We start from the raw sequence: 23,309 nt of genomic DNA, 5'->3' as shown, positions 1-23,309 counted from the left end.
CCGCAGCGTGCAAGGGACTTAGAGCTCAAGCCTATGCATGTCTACTCAGAAGTAAGTCCCATTTTAGTTCAATGGGGCTTACTCCCAGGAAAATGTGGATAGGCTTGTGGCCTTAGTGCTTGCACCCCTCTAGCTACACCACTGGCGCCAGCTACATTCACTGTCAATCGCCCCAGACTGGGGGCTAGGCTGGAGCAGGAGCGCCCCCTGCTGTCCGAAAGGCCCACCGGCTTCTTCTCACTTGATTTCCCCGAAGAGGCGGTGCCTGCCGCGGACTCCCTGCCCTGAGTGGGGGAGGCATCATCGCCCTTCCTGAAACCAGGGCTGGCTCTCCCGCTGCAACATCCGTGGCCAGGAAGGCGTTTCCACAGCAGCTGCGTGGCTGGCCAACTTCCCCCTGCTTTAAGGGGGGAGGCAGGCAGAAGTTCGAGTGGTGCAGCTTTTCTCAAGGGAAAGCAATGCTGGCTGAATTTCTGCCTGCTGAAAGCACAGGAGCCCCTCTGGGGAAATGGAAGGGTCCTGCCAGGGATGTGCGGTGGGTGGGTTGGCAGGTGAGGCAGAGCCTCCCCACTAGAGTCCTTCGAAAAGCGCCGCCGCCGTGTGATGCGCCCAAGCACCCACAGCCCAGGCGCTCTGCCTCATCTGCCACCCACCCACCACATGTCCCTGCAGAGGTATTACTCAAAAATGCCAAGGTTTTCACTAGTTTTAGCCACAATTTCAGCCACTCACCCCTGCTCACTGGGTAAGAGGCACTTTGGGTGTGGGTGGTGCTCCTCTTCTTAGCAGAGGAAGAGTAACTGGCCCTCCTCACCCCAGCACTGTCTTTTCTAGTGGCTGCCTGCTGGTGTTCTTTTGCATCCTTTTAGATTGTGAGCCCTTTCGGGACAGGGAGCCCTCAGTTTGATTTTCTCTGTAAACCGCTTTGTGAGCTTTTCGTTGAAAAGCGGTATATAAATACTGTTAACAATAGTGTCAAGCTCAGGTTGTTGCCCTCCTAAAGCTTGTTGCCCAGTTCAGTTGCTACCCCCTGCACCCCCTTAGCTACACCACTGGCAGGACAGAATTTCAGTAATAAATGAATGTGCCGTTCTTTCAGTTTTACCTCTTGCTGTGAATATCTTCTTCAAATATAACTCTGTCCACAACTACATGTCAGTAAAGTAGTAAGACTCCCTTTCCCATGCGCCTTCTCTCTTCTGGCTTGAGCATGAAAAACAGCCACCCATCTTTCTCTGAAGTTCCCCTGCTGGGATGCTGTGGAAACCCCTCATGTCCCCACCCCCCCAGCCAGGTTAGGGTCATGCTTGCAGTCATATTGTCCCCCCCCCATGTGATCAAACAATGGAAGCCATTCAAGCCTCTCAGACTGGGAGAGCTGCTGGCCTTTTCACACATCAGGGCTTTTTTATTTGTAACATAAAATTATAAACCTGGAAGTGCCTGGTCAGAGGGCAGGTGGGCATGCCCAGGTGGAGGTGAAGCAGCTCCTTGGACAGGACAAGGGCCTTAAGAGCTCAAGAAGAGCCCTGCTGGATCAGGCCCATCTAGTCCAGCTTCCGGTATCACACAGAGACCCATGAAATGCCCCAGGGAGCCCACAAGACAACAGGCACACAGCCTAATCCTATCCACACTTAGGTAAGTAAGTGGAAGCAAGCCCCATTGATGGGGACTTACTTCTGAGTAGACATGCATAGGATTGGGCTGACAATCTGCATTCCGGTTGCATCTGCAACCTGCCTCTAAAACCAAGAGCTTGCACGTACCTACTGTGACTTGTAACACGTAATGAACTTCTCCAGAAATTTGTCCAATCCCCTCTTAAAGGCATCCAGACAAGATGCCATCACTACTTCCTGTGGCAAAGAGTTCCACAAACTAACTACATGCTGGGTAAAGAAATATTTTCTTCTGTCTGTCCCAACTCTCCCAACACTCAGTTTTCGTGGATGTCCCCTGATTCTGGTGTTATGCGAGAGGGAAAAGAGTCTCTCTGTCCACTCTGTCCATCCCCTGCATGATTCTGTATGTCTCAATCATGTCCCCCTTCAGGCGCCTCAAGGATTCTCAAAGTCAAGATTTGGCTGGTTCTGAGAAACTATCTGTGCAGCGTCACATCTTCCCTGCCTTCCTGGGTTTTGCTCGTAAATGGAGGGCCTTGCGCATATGTACAGCACCCTCCCTCCTTGAGGGGAACTAAGTTTGTCTTGAAAGAAGGGCCGTGAGGGCAAAATGTATTGTGCAGATACGTCCTGCTGTTTCCTTCCCAATTTCCTTTCTTCGTTTTGCCTTACAGGAAACAGCTTTTTAAGGATATCAGAATAAAACCTGAGCACCTCTGAGCATGTGCAGGGTGCAGTTGGATTTCCTCACTACCATACTTTGGGCCTTTGTTTGGAAGGATATGTTTTTCTCCTGCAAAGAGTAAGTGTTGCTACTTCATGGCTGCCCCAGACATCTGAGCAGTGGGTGTTTCAGTCCAGTCAGAAGTTCATTATGGGCCTTGTCACAGAATCAGTGGAAGCACAACTTTCTCTGGTATGGGAGCTGTTTGCCTCTATTGCTGTGCTCTGAACATACACAAGGCTGGCCCGACCATTCCTGCGACCTGAAGCGAAGGCTCCCCTCTCCCCTTTCACAAAGCCAGTTTCATCTGTGCTTTCCCAGTGCCAGCAGGGTGTTTTGTTTAACTGATGGCAACAAGTCTTTGTACTTCCGCACTGGGAAGAAAAGCAAAATCAAGATTAGTTCTTGTGTGTTTATAGCAAAAACAAACCCCTCCCCAGTTCAGTCTCGGAAAGACACATTGCCAATGTTTCAAGCTAGTTAATTTGACCCCAGGTTGTAGATAGATGCCTTAGCTGTGCCGCTTGACTGGGGGGAGGCAGCAGAGCAAGTGGGTGGTGAGCTGCTGGGGGAGGAGGTGGGTTCCTCCCAGTTTTCACTTTGAAAAAGCCTGCGTGTGATGTCAGTTCCGGTTGTGACATCACTTCTGGGGCAACATCTTGAGCTTGGCACCAGGCTACACGATCATTAGCTACGCCACTGGGATGCGAAATTTACAGCAGATTGCAATGAAAAAAACCAGAGTGAAATGTCTCCATTCTGTCAGTTATGGCCAAAAAAACAGAAAACAAAAAATGCATGGAGCCCTATGGAAAGAGAAACAGATCCCTACCGCGCATTTACTCGTGAGTAAGTGAAGTTGCCTTACTCCTTCTGAAAGGGCAGACTGAGAGAAATCCAAGGACACCAGAATGGTCATAAGAACAGCCCCACTAGATCAGGCTATAGGCCCATCTAGTCCAGCTTCCTGTATCTCACAGCAGCCCACCAAATGCCCCAGGGAGCACACCAGATAACAAGAGACCTCATCAGCAGCATTGGCACTGGAAAATGACCTGCTTCCTGGTGCCCTTCCTTGCATCTGACATAGCCCATTTCTAAACTCAGGGGGTTGCACAGACACATGGCTTTTTCCTCCAGAAATCTGTTCAATCCCCTTTTAAAGGCATGCAGGCCAGATGCCGTCACCACATCCTGTGGCAAGGAGTTCCACAGACCGACCACACGCTGAGTAAAGAAATATTTTCTTTTGTCTGTTCTAACTCTCCCAACACTCAATTTTAGTGGCTGTCCCCTGGTTCTGGTGTTGTGAGAGAGAGCATCTCTCTATCCTCTCTATTGTTCCCATGTATAATTTTGTAAGTCTCAATCATGTCCCCCCTCAGGCAACTCTTTTCTAGGCTGAAGAGGCCGAAACGCCATAGCCTTTCCTCATAAGGAAGGTGCCCCAGCCCAGGAATCATCCTAGTCGCTCTCTTTTGCACCTTTTCCATCTCCAGTATATCCTTTCTGAGATGCGGCAACCAGAACTGGACACAATACTCTAGGTGTGGCCTCACCATCGATTTGTACAGCGGCATTATAATATTAGCTGTCTTGATTTCAATGCCTTTCCTAATGATCCCAAGCATGGAATTCGCCCTCTTCACTGCAGCCGCACATTGGGTCGACACTTTCATCAAGCTGTCCACAAGGACCCCAGGATCTCTCTCCCGATCTGTCACAGACAGCTCAGAACCCATCAGCCTATATGTGAAGTTTTGATTCTTTGCCCCATGTGCAGGACTTTACACTTACTGACATTGAAACGCATCTGCCATTTTGCTGCGCAGTCTCCAAGTTTGGAGAGATCCCAGTTGGGATCACACAAAACTTCTTTGAGCACCGGCCTGGCTTCCCCTCGAGGAGGCACAAACGCGCTTAATGGCAAGGTTTGGATTGCCATTTTCCACGTATTCACTGACAGGCACATCAAGGCGGAAAGGTGGCCTATAAATGTGGTAAATGGCGGGGGAGGGGGGAGGAAGGACACAAAACGTACCAAACCCTTCACTCTTGGCCAGGGGTGTCCATACTTCTTGGCAGGAGGGCCACATTATCCCTCTGACACTGTGTCGGGGGCCGGGAAAAAAGAGAGAATTAATTTACATTTCAAATTAGAACAATTTACATAAATGAATATATTAGAGATGGAACTTATATGAATGACTGAAGGTCTTGCAAGGAGGCGGGATGCAGACTCCATGCCCCAGCACACCTCTGTGTGCTGGCGCAGCTTCCTCCCGAGGAGGCACAAACGTGCTTGTCAGTTCATAATAAAATCATACAAAACTTCTCGGAGCACAGGCCTGGCTTCCCCTCGAGGAGGCGCAAACGCGCTTAATGGCAAGGTTCGGACTGCGCCCTTACTGTCACAGTTGCCAGATACAGGTAACACAGGTGATAATTTCTCCATCAAAAGCGTTTCATAAAGAGTTTTAACCTTATCTCAGGGAGAAACTTTCTAAGTCAGACTGTGGCCGCAGTCCTTTGCACACACATCTGGCAGTAAGCCCTATTGGCTTTAATGGGACTTACTTCTGAGTAGACATGCCTAGGTGAGTGCCTAGGATTAGGCTCTGAGTCACTTAGGGATCAGTCAGATTCTAAGGCCAGCTTCATTCCCTGCTGGTTGCTGCTGACTGAGATGAGAAGAAGAGGATCCCTCCTGTTTCTTGGCTTCTCCTCCTCCAGAGTGTATGTTCTGTGCCTCGCTGAGTCTGGTCAGTCAGCTGGCATCATCTCTGTGTTTCCCTGGTGCTTGAATGTTGTGTCTTTTTCATATGAAATCTATACAGTGCAGGGAAAGCACTTCAGATCTCTGACCTGCAGTTCTAACTAAGCTCATCTTTTCCAAGGGATGCACGTTCACCTTGCTGAGCTCTTGAGAACTGCCATGGTCTTATGATCATGCCCTACTGGGATGAACGGCTGAGGCAGCTTCCAGTCCAGCATGGCCCTTGCAATTCTTCAGAGAGGCTGGGCTTGATCTTTAATCTTCTCCTGTGAGATACAGGAAGCTGGACTAGATGGGCCTATGGCCTGATCCAGCGGGGCTGCTCTTATGATCTGGGGGGATAGTCACTCCTAGGCAGGGAACAAACAAAGGAGGGGGAGAGAGAAAGAGATTCCCCAAGCCTTGTCCCATTTCACTGCACACCGTTGAGAAGAGGTGACATTACGTGCTTCCATCGGAGACCCAGCCATGAGCAGCCCTCAGCTTCTAGCCCAGCCTCCTCCTCCGTGGCAGTAGGCTGAAGGGCTTTTATTTAAGGATTTTACTTTTAAACAAAAATCAGGGATCCCCCTAAAGCTCTGCTAAGCTCACACCTGGATCTCTCTCAATTGGGCTTCACACCAGGCTTTGGGACCTGAACTAGATGTCTTTAAAAGGGAACTGGACAGATTTAAGGATGAAAAGTCCATCACAGGCCACAAGTCATGACTGCAACTTCTGGGCTTTAGAGGTAGCCTCTTTGACTGCCACATGGAAAGGAGTGGCACCAGGATGCAGATATGTTGTCATTTTGGGTGCTACCTGAGGCACCTGGTGGCCACTGTGAGATGCAGGAAGCTGGATTAGATGCACCTTGGCCTGATCGAGTGGGGCTCTTCTTAGGTTCTTATGCTGGGAAGTGCAACCGCAAATTGTGAATATCCATTGAAGAATGCACCTTAGGGAGAAACCAGATGAATACTGAGTGTGTGTGTGTGTGTGTGTGTGTGTGTGTGTGTGTGTGTGTGTGTGTGTGTGTGTGAGTGTCTGGGGAAGCTTCAGCAAGAGCTCAAGATTTATTTTCCACGAAAGATGCCCCCCGGCTTGAAACCAAATCAGTGATCCAAGTACGGAAAGAACTTCAGAAAGAACTTAAGAACAGCCATCGTGGAGCAGATCCTTTTGTGATAAGTTAAGGCGCATCATTTATGAGACAAACCACATCAGTGCTGGGCACAGAGGGGGTGTTTCAACTGGTGCTCATAGCTGAGGGTCAAATTGCACATGACTTTAAGGCAATCAGTGGGCCCGAAGAAGGGGGTGGAGGTGTCTCTTGCTTGCCCAAAGACAGCTGAGAAGGGAATCTTGGAGCTGTGGGGGTGGGTGGGCTGGCTGGCTGGCCTGAGCACTCTGGGAGCAAACAGCTGTTTCAAGAAAGAATTTGGGAGTGGGACTATGACAAGGAGGAAGCCTTTGGAACCTCCCCCTCTTGGGATCCCACAGCCCCAGCCAACCTGGTTCCCTTTGCAGCTTCATTTCAGCAGAGACGTTTCCTGGCCATGTCCTGTCCGAAGATGGCCACAGCTCCGTCTGCAGATGGCAGGCTTGGGGCCAGATGCAGTTTGGTCCTGAGTGTCTGTTAGGGTGCAGTCCTAGCCAACCTTCCAGCACTGGCATAGCTGTACCAGTGGAGCATGTGCTGCATCCTGCAGTTGGGTGGCACTCAGGGAGGCCTCAAGGTAGGGCAATGTTTGTTCTCTTACCTTACCTCAGAGTTGCAATGCCCTTATGTCAGTGCTGGAAAATTGGTTAGGATTGTGGCCTTGAAGTCTTTACCCAGCGGAGAAGCTTAGAAATGCTTGGGGTATCACCAGAAGCTCCAGCCTGAATTCAGGCAGGAGAAAAACTCTGGAATTACTCGGAGTGCAGCAAGAACTGGAATGGAAAACTTTCTTATGCGCCAAGGAATAGGGGCTGTGGGGGGAGCAAGATAAAAGAGAAGCACGGAAAGGACTTCAGGTGATGTGCAGTACAAGCTTTGCTTTCCAGAGGAGAACTCGCAGGGAGAGAAGCCACACCAGGATTTTTGCTGCGTGTAGCAGCAACTCTGCAGAGTTAGCCTGATTTTTGTGCTCTCCTCCTGATTTTTATTGCCACCACTTTTAAATTGCTGCTGCTTGCAGGGGGTCACTGTGAACTGACACGCACTCTCAGTGGCGTAGCTAGAGGGGGGCAAAGCGCTAAGTTCTGCAGGTGAGGCCCCAGCGAAACTTAGTGCTTTGCACGCTGCGGTGAGACTCCCTGCCAAACTCAGCGCTCTGCGCCCCCTCCAGCTACGCCACTGCTGCCCGCGCATCCTCCTCTCCCCTTCCGAAGCCCCGCCCCCTTCTCCCTGCCTTTGCCCCCCTCCTGCACTCCCCCGACCCCCGCAGGAGGAGGGCGTGCACGGAGGGGCTGCCAGGGTCCGGGCAGGGGGCGTGCGAGCGAACCCGACGAGCAGCCCAGGGGTCAAGGCGAGGGACGCCGAGCCCTAGAGAAGCCTCCGCCTGGCGCTGCGCCCGCGCACTTCCTGGCCAGCCCCTTCCCACGTGCGGGCTCCGCGTCTCCGGGGGGCGGTGGGGGCAGCCTCGCTGCGGAGGGCAGAGAAGCGGGAGTGGCAGCAGGTAGGGGCGCCGGGCGGGGGGGGCGTGTCACCAGTGGCGTAGCTAGAGGGGGCAAAGCACTCAGTCTTGCAGGGACCCACACCGAGGCGTGCAAGCGCACACCTCCCTTTTGCTCCCCCCAATGGCTCCGAAGGGGAAGCGCCGCTTGCACGCTGCGGGGAGGCTTCCTGCAAGACTGAGTACTTTGCCCCCCTCTAGCTACGCCACTGGTTGTCACTGCCGGGGGGGGGGGGGCTGAATCGTCTCGTTCTCTGCTCCGCAGGTGAAGGAACCTTTGCAGGATCCTGGTCCGGAAGAGGGAGCCAAGGATGGAAGAACAAGAGGCTGTCGCGGAACAGGGTCCCACCGCCGATGTCCAGGGTGGCAAAGGCAAGACAGTCTGCGAAGGGTCTGCGCAGGAGGAGATCCTGGGTGGGGACGCAGCCAGCTCAGATGCCCAGCGCCAGCGCTTCAGGCAGTTCCGCTACCAGGATGCCAAGGGGCCCCGCGAGGTCTGCAGCCGCCTCCAGGCCCTTTGCCATCAGTGGCTGAAGCCAGAGCAGCACAGCAAGGAGCAGGTGGTGGACCTGGTGGTCCTGGAGCAGTTCCTGGCCGTCCTGTCTCCGGAAGTGGCAGGCTGGGTCAGAGGACGCAAGCCGGTGACCAGCTCCCAGGCAGCGGCTCTGGCAGAAGACTTCCTCCTGAGCGGGGCCGAGGACCAGCAGCAGGAAGGGCAGCAGGTGGGAACTGGTCACTTGTTTCCTTGCTGGTTTCCCCAGGAGCTGAGAACACGTACAGGGTTCCCCGGGACCCTCTCCCTGAACACTTTTGGGGTCGACACTTCCATCGAGCTGTCCACAAGAACCCCGAGATCTCTCTCCTGATCTGTCACAGACAGAAAAATCAAATAACTAAATGGCTCCCTGTCCCAAAAGGGCTCACAATCTAAAAAGATGCAAAACAACACCAGCAGACAGCCACTCGAAAAGACACTGCTGGGGTGAGGAGGGCCAGTTACTCTCCCCCTGCTAAAAAAAGGAGCACCCACTTGAAAAAGTGCCTCTTTCCCTATTAGCAGGGGTATTGATCTCCTCTCCCCCTCCCTCCCTCCCTGAAACAAAACTGTTCTTTTCTTAAGAACATAAGAACAGCCCCACTGGAACAGGCCATAGGCCCATCTAGTCCAGCTTCCTGCATGCCCCAGGGAGCACACCAGATAGCAAGAGACCTCATCCTGGTGCCCTCCCTTGCATCTGGCATTCTTGTATACCTGGGAGGCAGTGAAGGCCAAAAGAGGAGACCTGACACCCCCCCCCCCCGGAAGTGGCAGTTCCATAGTCTCCATGCCGCTGCATCAAGGCTCCCTTGGCTGGTGGCGGGGATGGTGGATCCTGGTGTTGTGTTTGTGTTGGTGACGTAACCAGCCCCCTTCCTACTTCCATTCCATCTCTTCCCCCTCCACTGCCTCCCTGGGCTCCTTGCTGCTCTTCCAGTTGCAGGGGCTGGCAGAAGCAGAACAGGATGCAGATTTTACTGCAAGAGAGAAGGCTTCTTTGAGCACCACGCAGAGGCCGCTGTTCAGATGGATTGTGCAGGATGAGGACAGACGAGCCCCTTCACTGGGTAAGGAATGAGGGAGTGTCTCAACCTGGACTTGCTCTCTCAACGGTGCCGGAAAATGGAGACCAATTCCCTTTCACTCTTGAACCCGGAGATTTTCACCGCTTTTCTTCCCACTGCACACTGACCTCTATGGTCTGCTCTGCGGTCTTTGCCTCTTGTGATGTCTCTTCTGGCTTCCAAGAGACTCTTCCAGGTTCTGCAGCTCTGTCTCTAGGCCAACTGTCTGTAGTGATGAACTGCCTGAGCCTCTTCCCCTGCTGGCTCAGAGACAGGCCAGTCATGACTACAGACAGGTGCCCTAGAAACAGAGCCACAGAACCCAGAATCAGCTGCTGTGCTTCAAACCCCTGCAGCACATCTGGGGAGCTTTCACAGCACACCAGTGTACCAAAGCGCATGGCGCATTGGTTGAAAATTTCTGCTCTAGCCTCTGAGAGAACACGCTTCCCTCCCCCCCTTAAAAACGAGTTAGGGTGCCATCCAGGCATTCTGAATTTGCCCGAGAGCTCATGTGGAGAGCGAAGGCATTCACACAAGTGGATGAGATGCACAATCTGTATGAAGAATGTTTTTATTCGTATTTTATTGCATTGCATGATCTTCCGCAGCAACTAAGTGCTCAAAGCAACATGAGCAAAGCAGGGCTGTGTGGTGCGTCTGTGTCTGTGGGTCTTTGCTGGCTTTCACTGACACAGTTTTATTTTGGGGAAGAAGGGCAGGGCGGCTGCATTTCTGCTCATCTAGACTGGCTTAATGCAAGCCATAATGTGCATGTGCAACCTCCTGATTTTAGAAATGGGTTATGTCAGAATGCCAGATGCAAGGGAGGGCACCAGGATGAGGTCTCTTGCTATCTGGTGTGCTCCCTGGGGCATTTGGTGGGCCTCTGTGAGATCCAGGAAGCTGGACTAGATGGGCCTATGGCCTGATCCAGTGGGGCTGTTCTTATGTTCTTATGTTCTATTACTCCCATATTGCTGATGGGGCGGAGTGAGAATGGGAGGGAGGAGCTTGCCTGAGAAATTCAGGGCAGAGGAGAGATTTGAGTCCAGGAAGTCTTAACTGGCCGCTCAGACTCCTGGCAACGAGGTGGGCAGCGTGAAGGATGTGAGCCGTCCCAGTGCAGGATCCTCTCAGCTTTCGCCATAGTCGGTGGAGGAAGATGAAGCAGGTCTTCCTCAGGTGACTGTAGTGATCAGAGAGGTCTGTGAGGAGGAAGTGAGTGGCTTCGAGCTGCAAAGGAAGGGACCCATGCCTCGAAGAGGGCCTGGCAGCAGCAGTCGAGATACAGTCAGCTTCCCAGCTCCTGTGTTTCCCCCGCAGGCCGTGGATTAAGCCACTGTGGACCTTCTCTTTGTGGTGAAGCAGAAACGGAGACTGCTCGGCAGGAGCAGGTAGGAGAAGACTGGCTAGACGCAGTGGGGGTGGGGGTGGTGCCCACCCTCTTCCCCTGCTAGTGCTGGTGCATCTCTCTAGGCCTGAGTGAACCTACCTCTTTCCCTCTGGGTCCCTCAAAGCCGCCCACTAGGAAGGCCGCAAAGGCCACTGGTGATGCTTTGGATTCTGTTGGAGGACTTCCAGCCGCCTCCCGTCCCCTGGGACCTGATGTTACCTGTGAGGGGCTAAAGTTCTCTTCTTCTCCTCCTTCTCCGCTCAGGGCCCAGTGACCTTCATGGATGTAGCCGTGTCTTTCACCAAAGAGGAGTGGGCTCTGCTAGACCCAGACCAAAGATTCCTGTACAGGGAGGTCATGCTGGAGACCTTTGGGATTGTGGCCTCTGTGGGTGAGGCTGCTTCCTTTCTTCCTTCCTTCCTTTATTTATTTGATTTATACTCCGCCTTTCTCCCCGAAGGGCACCCAAGGCGGCTAACAATCAACAGATTGTATGGTTGGCAACCTTCAATCTCGAAAGGCTATGGTATAAGCCTACAGCACCTGGCATTCCCAGGCGGTCTCCCATCCAAGTACTAACCAGGCCTGACCCTGCTTAGCTTCCAAGATCAGATGAGATCAGGCATGTGCAGGGTAACATTATAAAACAATTAAAAACAAACAATACGAACTATACACAGTCAGCAGTAAAATGCACAGTAAAAACATTAAATTAATAAAAGCAGCCAACATAAGGCCTCAAAGGCTTTCGTAAATAAAAAAGTCTTCGGGCCTCGTAGGAAAGTTAATAGTGAGGAGACTGTCCTCAATTCAAAGGGGAGGGAATTCCATAGTGCAGGTGCCACCACCGAAAAGGCCCTGTTTCTGGCCGCCGTCCCCTTCGCCTCTCTTACTGGCGGCACAGTCAACAGGGCCCCCTCTGATGACCTCAGAGAACGAACCAGACTAAGTGGGAGAAGGCGGTCTCTCAGATATGCTGGTCCCAAGCCGTTTAGGGCTTTAAAGGTCAAAACCAGCGCCTTGAATTCAGCCTGGAAACGAATAGGCAGCCAGTGCAGCTGCCGGAGCAGCGGCGTGACAGAGTCAAACCGCTGACCTCCAGTAACTGCACGAGCCGCTGCATTCTGCAGTAGCTGTGGATTCTGGACCATCTTCAGGGGCAGCCCCACGTCGAGCGCATTACAACTAAGTGCTCAAAGCAACTGTCTGACCCTTTCCTGTCACTTACTGTCTGTGTGCTGCAGGGATTCCTCCTGGAGGTTGGATTGTATTTCTCTAGTCACTTACTGGTGGTTCTAACACCCAAGTTAGCTGCTATTCTGAGCAGCACACACAAGGCACTGTATGTGACACCCCAAAGAAATAGCAGTGAGACATCTAACAACTTGCAGCTCCATTTTTGAGGCTGGCAGGATTGTGGGGTCCTACAGCTTCTTGGTGGCCCTTTCTCAGAGCTGCGTAAGGTGGTGTCAGACTGCGATGTCAGAGGTGGCCCTGCGGGGGAACTGGGCTGACCTAAGAAGGAACCTCCCTCCCGGAACGGGACTCCTCTCCCCAGCACAGTGACTGGGAAGTGCAGGGCTGGCTTCCCTCTTGGGACTGTGTTCCTGGTGGGATTTCGGAGTGTGCTTGTAGGACTGGCTGCACCTTTGGGAGAGCCCTTTGGTGGGTCCCATTTGCCAGACCTCTTTATCGCCCCCTAACCCCACTTGCATTGACTTCACCAGTGCAGAGAACGTCACAGCCTGGAGCAGTTGCTCCGACTTGCTCTTCTGGGCAGCTCCTGCTTCCTGCTACCCTGGCAGATCATGAGCTCAAGCCGGAAGCGGCAGGTGGGTGAACGGCAAGGGTGCCAGGAGCAAGGCCCGCCTTCTGCTCTCCTTCCCCCCAGCCTGTCTTCAGCCGGCCGGCCTGGGTGAGCAGCAGCAGCCTCTTGCTTGCCTGGGCAGTGGCTGCTCCGAGCTGTGCTGGTCAGTTGGAGCAGGGGGAGGAATTGCAGCTGGCAAAGGGAGGAAGCCTGGAGCTGCTGGGAGCAGTGGCCACAGCCCCTCCCTCTCCTTCTTCCGGTGGCTGCAGCAGCTTCTCTGAGAGTGGCTGCCTGTCTCCTCATCCAAATGGGCTAGAGAGCAGCCAGGCTGGGGAGGAATCATCAGGTCAGATCAGAGGCAGGAGTTCAGAGCTCTCCTCGTCCCTCCTTTTCTCAGATCAGAGAAGAGAGGAGGGCATAACGCTTGGTTTGCAGTTCTGTCAATAACAGGTATTGAGAAAGTGCCCGGGGCAACTCTCTCTCTCTTCTCTCCAAAGAAGGACTTCTGGCTCCCCAAATGGACCTGGTCTCCTGGCTGGCAGAAGTGGCCAGAGATCCCCACGCCCCGAACTCTGAGGAAGGACAGCAATCGTCAGGTTCCACTCAGTCATGTGTTGAGAGCCTTGGTAAGAATGGAATAGCAGCCCTGGGGGGCACATCCAGTCCAGGGTTGTGTTTCCCACAGAGGCGATCAGGTGCTCCAGCAGGAGACCTACAAGCAGGGAGAGAGGCAGTCCCTCGCCCACCACTGCTGGGCTTCAGGGGATCAGCTGCCACTGAGCCTGGAGAGAGCATTTTGCCCTCATGCCTGGCACCCAGTGATAGGCCTCTGCTCCTCCCCGAATGTGCGCAGTCACCTCTGAAAGAATGGAAGAGTAGCCCTGGGGGGCACATCCAGTCCAGTGTTGTGTTTACCAAGATCCAGGTCTACAGAGCTTGCGTCCTGAGTACACTTCTGTACTGCAGCGAGTCATGGACTCTTTGCTCACAACAGGAGAGGAAACTGAGCGCTTTCCACATGCGCTGCCTCCGACGCATCCTCGGCATCACCTGGCAGGACAAAGTTCCAAACAACACAGTCCTGGAACGTGCTGGAATCCCTAGCATGTATTCACTGCTGAAACAGAGACACCTGTGTTGGCTTGGTCATGTTGTGAGAATGGATGATGGCCGGATCCCAAAGGATCTCCTCTATGGAGAACTCGTGCAAGGAAAGCGCCCTACAGGTAGACCACAGCTGCGATACAAGGACATCTGCAAGAGGGATCTGAAGGCCTTAGGGATGGACCTCAACAAGTGGGAAACCCTGGCCTCTGAGCGGCCTGCTTGGAGGCAGGCTGTGCAGCATGGCCTTTCCCAGTTTGAAGAGACACTTTGCCAACAGTCTGAGGCTAAGAGGCAAAGAAGGAAGGCCCATAGCCAGGGAGACAGACCAGGGACAGACTGCACTTGCTCCCGGTGTGGAAGGGATTGTCACTCCCGGATTGGCCTTTTCAGCCACACTAGACGCTGTGCCAGAACCACCTTTCAGAGCGCGATACCATAGTCTTTCGAGACTGAAGATTGCCAATACCTCTGAAAGTCTTCAGAATTAGTGGTCTTCCCCACATCTTGCGGCAGCAAATTCCACAGGTCAGGCCTGTGTTGTGCAGTGTGAAGAAGTCCCTCCTTTGTCATCCTAGAACACCTGCCAGTCAATTTCACTGGTTGGCAGCCTTCAGTCTCGAAAGACTCTGGTAGAAGCCTACAGCACCCGGTAAATGGGCTATGTCAGAAGGCCAGATGCAAGGGAGGGCACCAGGATGAGGTCTCTTGTTAGCTGGTGTGCTCCCTGGGGCATTTGGTGGGCCACTCTGAGATGCAGGAAGCTGGATTAGATGGGCCTATGGCCTGATCCAGTGGGGCTCTTCTTAGGTTCTTATGCTGGGAAGTGCAACTACAAATTGTGAATATGCATTGAAGAATGCACCTTAGGGAGAAACCAGATGAATACTGAGTGTGTTTGGGGGGGGGGGGAGCTTCAGCAAGAGCTCAAGATTTATTTTCCATGAAAGATGCCACTCTGACTTGAAACCAGATCCTTACTGCTGGGTCCAACCTACACATACCACAAAATAAGGTATTGGGAGGGCACCCAAAATTAGGGAGGGCACCAGGATGAGGTCTCTGGTTATCTGGTGTGCTCCTTGGGGCATTTGGTGGGCTGCTGTGAGATACAGGAAGCTGGACTAGATGGGCCTATGGCCTGATCCAGTGGGGCTGTTCTTATGGTCCACCTTGCTTGGTATTCTCCATTTTAACTGGGAGCAGCCCATCAAGGCCTCATGCAGAGCTCTTTTTCAGCCTTGGTGTTGAGCTCCTTCAACAGGAAGTGCCGGGGGGGACGGGGGACATGGGCATCTGTTTCCAGGCCGTGCATCCAGAGCTCTTTATACTTCACCACATTGGCTATCAAGTAACACCAGTCATTTTTGGTATCTGCTTCCCTACAGACTCTTCTGTTCACACTGCAGTGAATTGATCTTGTTCCCCTGTACGAGGCATTAAGAACGTAAGAACAGCCCCACTGGATCAGGCCACAGGCCCATCTAGTCCAGCTCCCTGTATCTCACAGCGGCTCACCAAATGCCCCAGGGAGCACACCAGATAACAAGAGACCTGCAAGGCCTCCTGGGAATTGTAGTTTAAGAACAAAAGAACAACCCCACTGGATCAGACCATAGGCCCATCTAGTCTAGCTCCCTGTATCTCGCAGCGGCCCACCAAATGCCCCAGGGAGCACACCAGATAACAAGAGACCTGCAAGGCCTCCTGGGAATTGTAGTTTAAGAACAAAAGAACAACCCCACTGGATCAGGCCACAGGCCCATCTAGTCCAGCTCCCTGTATCTCGCAGCGGCCCACCAAATGCCCCAGGGAGCACACCAGATAACAAGAGACCTCATCCTGGTGCCCTCCCTTGCATCTGGCATTCTGACATAACCCATTTCTAAAATCAGGAGGTTGCGCATACACATCATGGCTTGTACCCCGCATTGTTCATCCCTCATCTGTTTATTGCTTTGTTCCTTCAGGTGGTGAGGAGGGGAGAGAGAAAGAGGGGGAACAGCAGAACAGTGAAGCTGAATCAAGACAGAGGAGGAGGGAGACATCCATTTCTTCTGCATTCCATGGAATTCCAGTCCAAGAAGACTGCCCCGCAGCAAACTCCCCCCTAACTGCAAAACTCTTTAGCAATCAAGAATGCCCGAGTGGCCATCGTGAAGTTCCAGAGGAGGAGAGACTTTCAGAATGCACTGAGTATGGAGAGAACTTCAGTCAGAGGGAAGATCTTGGCTCATATCAAAGAATCCACAATGAAGAGAAGTCCTACACAAACTCCAGGAGTGGGAAACAGTTCAGTCACAGCCCAGACCTTGAATGGCACCCAAGGGTCCGTGCTGATGACAAACCTTTTATATGCTCAGAGTGTGGAAAGAGCTTCAGTCGGAGCATAAATCTTACACTGCATCAGAGAATCCATAGACAGACAATACCGCTACATGCATGCTCAGAGTGTGGGAAGAGCTTCAGTCACAGCGTGCAGCTTAAAGCGCATCGAAGAAGCCACACAGAAGAGATGCCATATAAATGCTCTGAGTGCGGAAAGAGTTTCGGTCATGGCATAAGCTTTACTTTACATCAAAGAATTCATACAGGGGAGAGACGACATACGTGCTTGGAATGTGGAAAAAACTTCAAGCATAGCACATGCCTTAAATCACGTGAGGGAAGCCACCCAAATGAGAAGACCTGCAGATGCTCTGAGTGTGGGCAGCCGTTCAGTCACAGCCCAGACCTTAAATGGCATCCAAGACTGTGCACAGGAGAGAAGCTGCATCAGTGCTTGGAGTGTGGAAAGAGTTTCAGACGCGGCACAAGTCTTATTTTGCATCAAAGAATCCATGCAGGGCCAAAGCCATATAAGTATCTGGAATCTGGAAGGTACTTCAGGCAGTTCTTGGGTCTCACTGAAGGACCTTCACAAGGATGAATGTGATGAATAAAATGCCTGGAACTTTGGAAGACCTTCCAATGGCACATAGACCTCTATGCTGAAGGACTCACATGTAAGAGGAAGTGCATTTTTAAATCAAGGCATTCTTTCAAAGATCAACTCTATAAATGTGCAAAAACTGACAGGAAGCTTCCTCCGTTGGAGCCAACATCTTAACGTGTCTTGAAAGTGGGCTCTTGTCTGAACCCCTGTGATGAATTCCTGCTTCCCTCCCTGCAACAGTACGAATCAAAATGGCTATGAAGATAGAGGCATGTGCAGAATGTCCTGCTCCAGGGGTGTTTTGTTGGCCAGAGAGCCTCTGAGAGCCTCTTTCATCTGCCTGACCTCTGTCCACTCTTGCAAGGGTCACTGGAGGAAACAATATCGCACGGTCTACCTTTTCACTCGCTCTTTGAGCAGAATGAGGCTGAGGAAGGGGATCTGGAAAAGGTGCCAGAGAGTGCTACCCACGTGATTAGAGAGCTGGAGGACTTTCCTTATGTGCTTTTGGGGTTGGGGGACAACATGATTGAGACTCCTGCAGTTACGTCTGGTGGAGAGAGAAGCTTTTCTTCTCTCGCGATACCAGAACCAGGCTGGCTCATCCAGTGAGGCTGAGGGGTGAGAGATTTAGAATGGACAAAAGGAGGGGTTTCTTGTGGATTTCGCTGCCTCCAGCCAGGATGGTGGACATTTCTTGAATGGCTTTAAAGGGGGAGTCGGGGAGGAGAGGCCTGTGACTGGCTTTTAGTCATGCTGGCCGTGGACTCCCCCTGGGTTCAGCAGCAGCCACCTGCCTCTGTATCCACTCGTGAGGAGCAGTGCTGAGAGAAAAGCCCCTTATTCTCTTGCCGGTGGGCTTCCCAGAGGCAGCTGCTGGGCCTTTATTTATCCAATGAGGACGAAAGGACACACACACCCTGTAACATGTTCCTCCCTCCACAGTACTGAGAGAAATAACCTTGTGGTTTTGTGTGTCTACGGGGCAACTGCTCATTTCCCTCCTGCCAACCTCCTTACCAGACCTCTCAACAATTTTGTTCATGAAGTATGTGCAAGTCTTCTCTGTGTAGCCCAGACCTCCTGCTGCCCAAGCCAGGGCGCTTCTATACTGCCTGAATTTGGGTGGTACACATGTACCCATGGGAAGGAGAACAAGCAGGCACACTGCAGTGAGGGGGGCGAGAGGAAGGGGTTGCAGGGTGGCTTTTAAAGTTTAGAGGGAATGCCACACTTGCAAGGGAAGGGAAGGGAGGAGGAGGACTTCTGGTCTGCCTGCCCTCCCTTCCCAACCCCAGATGGCCTGAGTCTTGCTCACTTGTAGTGGGGGAGGAAGAATGTGGCTTTTGGCTGCTGCAGGCTGGAGGGCAGTGGGGGGCCCAAGTTCCCACGCCTCCCCCCACCTGCCCTTTTGCAAGCTGCCTCATAGCACATTGCTGCTGGCTCAGCCATTCGCTCACCCCCCCACAAGAGGAGGGATGGATACACCGGCTGGTTGGTGGGGGGGGGCTGTCATGAGTGTTGCAGCTGGAGCGTGCTGCATGGAGCAAGCAGAAAAGGCCTGGCAGGCCTCTTTGCAAGCACTGAGCAACACCCTTCAGCGGGGGGAGCAGTGCGATCAGGTGCATGCCCCACTCCCCTCCCCTGCACTGGGCTGCTGTCCTCACACTTTTTATGCACGGGGTCTGGGAGCCACTTTGGGACAGGCTTCTATTAAGTGTTTCCTCGGGGGTAAGTCCAGGATGGGTTTCCCCCTCGTGTCTGGGGCTGGCCTTTCCCCCTTTGCTTCTGGGGTTTGCAACCCTGCAGGGAGCCTGATCAGACCCTTAGCGGGTTGGCTGGCAACCTTCAGTCTCCAAAGACTATGGTATTAGCCTACAGCACCCGGTATTCCCAGGCGGTCTCCCATCCAAGTACTAACCAGGCCTGACCCTGCTTAGTTTCCGAGATCAGACGAGATCGGGCATGTGCAGGGTAACCCTTAACTCGGAACTGAATCTCTCAGTGTCGTAACCCACAAATGATCCAATTACAACAGAAACATCCCCTGTGAAATGCTTCTTCTTCTTCTTCTCTGCAAAGCAGAAGTGGCTTTCAGGAAGGACTGACTTCAACAAGGGAGGGGCAATTGGGGAGGCGGACAGGCAGCAGGGTGGGGAAAGACCTCTACTTGGAACCCTTGGGAGCCAGCCCCCCCCCCCCAGTTAGGGAGCTGATGTCAGCCTAGAGAGGTCACTGAACTGGTTGACAGTTGACTCCATCATGGTCAGGGATAACTAATGCAGGTTAATCATCTGTGACGTCATCCTCCTTCGGACATCAGGTGCGCCTGTCTTATACCCATCCAGAGGACTGTGAAATGGGGCCACCCAAAGATCAGGTGGGTCTTTCTGCACATGGGGAGGGGGTCCCTCCAGGTATGCAGTGTGTGGTTGTGCATTCAAATCCTGAAAGGCTTCTGGTGCTCCTTCCATTAAGTCTCACAAACAGGTTTTCTCCAGCACACACCTGCGCAAGTGTGTGTCGCTCAGATGAGCAAGTAATATCTAAAATATATAAATTGCTTTTGAAATTTGAAACAGAACATGAACAGGTCAAAGAATGCATTATCCAGTGGGAGAAAAATGTGGGCCATGAACTCTCAGTGGACAGATGGGAGAAACTATGGATAAAACAAATAAAATTTACTCTTGAATGTTAACATTAAGGAAAATATATATAAGATGATTTATCACTGGTATGTGACACCAAGTAAATTAGCCAAAATGTATGAAACTGTTACCTAATTACCTGTCTTGGACCCCCTTCTTTCCTCCCAAAGTAACCTGTAACAACCATCAATACAGGACAGAGGGAGGGGGCAGAACGAAGACAGGCAAAGTATGAGCTTAAGAGAAAAGCTCCAGACTTGCTGCCTTGCAAATTTTATTATTAAAAGACCCTTTGCTGACAACTAACAAAAACCGCAGACAATAGCATCATCATAGCTAAAAACAGAAATAGCAGGACATGTTCAACAGGCAGACCGAAACCAGACTACTTCCCTGTTGGAAGGTGGGGGTCAAGAGCCATGGGGAGGACAGTGAAGAGGGGCGGGCGCTGAGTGCATGAGAAGGTCAGTGGAATGTTACCAGGGAAGGTTAACACCCTTTTGGGGGGATTGTGTTTTGAATAACAACTGAAATGTATAAAAGGGGCATCAAAAGCCCAAAGAACTGCCTTTGAATTTGAGTGTGCAAGCTCTCAAAGGTCACAGACATGTCTTGTTAAATAAAGAACCTTCAAAGCCTTCCACCTTTCAGTGTCTGCTTATTCGGCCTCAGTGGCACTGGACAGAATCCACCCTGTCTACCAAACTGGCGCTGCCCTTCTGGGCAGGGGTACGACAAAAGTATGTCCAGTAGTTGTTGGAAATGTAAGAAACAAGAGGGAACCTTTTAACACATGTGGTGGACATGTTCAAAAGTAAAAAAATATTGGTTACAAACATAGTAAAAGCTTTTTTGAATTATCCTGTCCTGTTTGTTTGCCTCTCTACTATCCAACATATACTGTGCCCGTTTGGGAACAGTGGAGATGGAAAGGTGCAAAAGAGAGCAACCAAAAGGTGCAAAAGAGAGCAACCAAAATGATTACCGGGCTGGGGCACCTTCCCTATGAGGAAAGGCTACAGCGCTTGGGCCTCTTCAGCCTAGAAAAGAGGCGCCTGAGGGGGGACATGATTGAGACACACAAAACCATGCAGGGGATGGACAGAGTGGATAGGGAGACGCTCTTTTCCCTCTCACATAACACCAGAACCGGTTGACTTCCACAAAAGCTGAGTGTTGGGAGGGTTAGGACAGACAAAATAAAATATTTCTTTACCCAGCATGTAATTAGTTTGTGGAACTCTTTGCCACAAGAAGTAGTGATGGCATCTTGTCTGCCTTTAAGAGGGGATTGGACAAATTTCTGGAGGAAAAGTTCATTACGGGTTACAAGTCATAGTAGATATGTGCAAGCTCTTGGTTTTAGAGGCAGGCTGCCTCTGATTGCCAGATGCAGGGAAGTGACAAGGCACTAAAATGGTCAAGTCCACCGCCAGGTTTTTGACAATTGACAAGGCACACCGTGCTGCCAGTGGGTGCTCACATCTCCCATTGGCCCTATTAATAAATGACCTTCCCCCAAATTCGTGTGGCACACCTGTGGACCACACACGGCACACCAGTGTGCCATGGCACAGTGGTTGAAAATGGCTGTGATAAGACAAGGAGCAACTCCAGGCCACCCAGCCACATACGGGGTAAGAGGAGGATTGGGAACGCCTGCTGGGTGAGGGGTCCAGAGCCAATGGGAGCTGTCTTTTGAAAGATACCAGGCTGAATACAGGAGAAGAGGAGGAGGCCAGGAAAGGGTCCCTTGGTCTGTACATGCGTGCACTCTCTCCCTCCCATCTACAATGTAGGGATAATAATTCCCCATCCTTAGAGGGTGGGATTGCTGCGTATAACGTGTGTTGTTGTTGAGTTATAGGGTTGTCCTCTCCTGTGAGGTTCATCTGCTGGAATCAGGGACTTTTCTGTGGTGGTGCCAACCTTGGGGGATGACTTCCCCCCTCCCCGTGAAGGCTGTAGTATGGCCAAGGCCAAGGTCCTTGTATGGCCTGGTCATGGTCTGGTCCTGCAAAGAGGGTTTTACAAACTGTCTGATTTAGTCATGATTGGCTGCTGGGGAGTGGGGGGCGGGCAGTGCGGATGGGTGGGAAGAGAGAGATTTGCCTGCTCTGGGTTTCCCTGCACTGCTCTTGATTGACCTGCTGCTGTTTTCAACCTATTTGCTCCCTGGAAGCCACTTCAAGCTTCTCAAGAGAGAGACAAAACACATGTCTTTGAGATGAATCAATAAGCACCAGAACTTAAAGATCATTAGAACCAGCTTGGTGAGGCTGCTCTGAACTTCTCTCAGTTTTATCAAAGATTTCCTGGAAAGACAGGAGGACAAAGAGAAACACAAAACATAAGGGGGAAGAAAGGTGACATGGAGAGCGATTATTTGCAGGCGGTGGGATGGGAGTCACTGAAAGGGTTAGATTGAGAAAGAATATTAAACCCCTTTGAGGGGGGTCTTCAGAGGGTCAGACATACCCCCTGCTCCCCACATCCTGAACTGCCCCTCCAAGCACAAACTCTTCCAGTTGTCCAACCACAGCCTTGTATTGTGGGAAGTTGCAAAATGTCAAATCAGCAGACTTCAGAACCTCCCCTCAGCCCCATAAAATTTACTGACTGAATGCCTGATGGTGCACCATCTGCCCCTTCAAAGCTTGCTGTGGCCCCTCTTGGACAGAGACAGTCTGGCCACATTCATTATTTGTGTATTTCAGACATTTATGCTGCGTTTCCAAAAGCTCACTTACCAAAAGTAAGTGGATCACTTCTTTCCCAGATGACTGCAGCTCATTATACATGGGGCGGCCCTTGAAGGCTTCTCAGCATTCCTACTGGTTCCAGGAACTCTGCTGGGTCAGTGACAGGAACCAGCTGTAAAGTGCAGCTCCTCACTGCTTTCAGGAACCATTCACAGTGATGGTCCCTGCCTAGGAAGCCCCTACTGGCCCAGGGCACCTGAAGGACTCTTTTCCCTCCCAGCATCTGCAGGAACCAGGCTGGGATCTGGCCTTTTCCAGGGATGCTGGATTTTGTCACCTGGGAGCGCCTGCTACTTCTGCGGTTTTCTGATGAGCTTCAAGGCTTACGGATTGTGGGTTGTCATCACATTATTTCCATACTTCACTGTGCCCTGAAATGTTTGTGCTGATGGGAAGCTCCAGATATAGGAATATTCTCCTCCTAGACGGGGGCTTCACTGACTTGTGACCCTCGTCCTCTGGACAACCACTCCCCCCTCCCCCCAGAACAATCCCATGCCTTTACAACAGCTACCCAGGACCAAAGGACTGAGTCTCTTGAATTTCACAGGGAGTTAGAAAGAAGCTGTCAGTGTTGGGTTTGGCTTTTATAATTATTATCTGTTTTTGCCTTGATTGAGGTGTGAGCTGTTTTATCCATTACTGCATGATCCTTGTCTTATACAATTACCTATTATTGCTTTAATCAACTGCTGTGTTGCCTATTATCACTTCAATTGACAATATACAATATTGAAGAACGTCCTTGGATTGATGAGGAATAGTTGGGACAGAGAGATCTTTTCATGTTGAGGTGTTGACACTAAGAAACCTCCCTACGTACAAGTCTCTGGCAGAGGAAGCACAGATGGAGCTGGGAGAGGGGACGACCCAAGGTCAGGCAGTGCTGTCACCGCCCAGTGCTAGGAAAAATCCCTATTCCTAAAATGGGGCCACAAAGGAGGATGAAAACAGCCAGTGGGTTCCGGGCCTGAGAGAGAAGCCAACCAGCCACCATAGGGAGGATGGTCACAACGCACCCCCAGCCGTCCCTTGCATCTGCTAGCAACTCAAGCTGTACACAAACAGCCCAGTTGAATCACCACGTCATCTGCAAACCAACATGGAGGAGGCAATTTTAGCCTTCAGAACAGCAGAGAGAGGCTGAAAGAGCAGAGCAGGCACTGACTGAATGACTTCTGGGTAGAATTGAAATGAGCGGAAAGAGTGAATCGTCAAAAAACAAGCCATCAGAAAGCAGGGAATGCCTGTATTAAATCAGGTTGCATATAAAAGTCAGGCATTTAGA

The 23,309-nt window shown here is 51.7% G+C and overlaps 2 pseudogenes; both read right to left on the bottom strand.

The window, feature by feature from the left end:
* Positions 1–11,293: 11,293 nt before the first annotated feature.
* On the bottom strand, positions 11,294–11,409 carry LOC136642344 (5S ribosomal RNA; annotated as a pseudogene).
* A 7,071-nt stretch (positions 11,410–18,480) lies between these two features.
* On the bottom strand, positions 18,481–18,594 carry LOC136643172 (5S ribosomal RNA; annotated as a pseudogene).
* Between the last annotated feature and the right edge of the window lie 4,715 nt (positions 18,595–23,309).

This window comes from Tiliqua scincoides, chromosome 2 (genome assembly GCF_035046505.1).
Source record: "Tiliqua scincoides isolate rTilSci1 chromosome 2, rTilSci1.hap2, whole genome shotgun sequence".
Lineage (NCBI taxonomy): Eukaryota > Metazoa > Chordata > Lepidosauria > Squamata > Scincidae > Tiliqua > Tiliqua scincoides.
The sequence above is the reverse complement of the archived record's forward strand: the minus strand, read 5'-3'. Positions and strand labels throughout refer to the sequence as shown.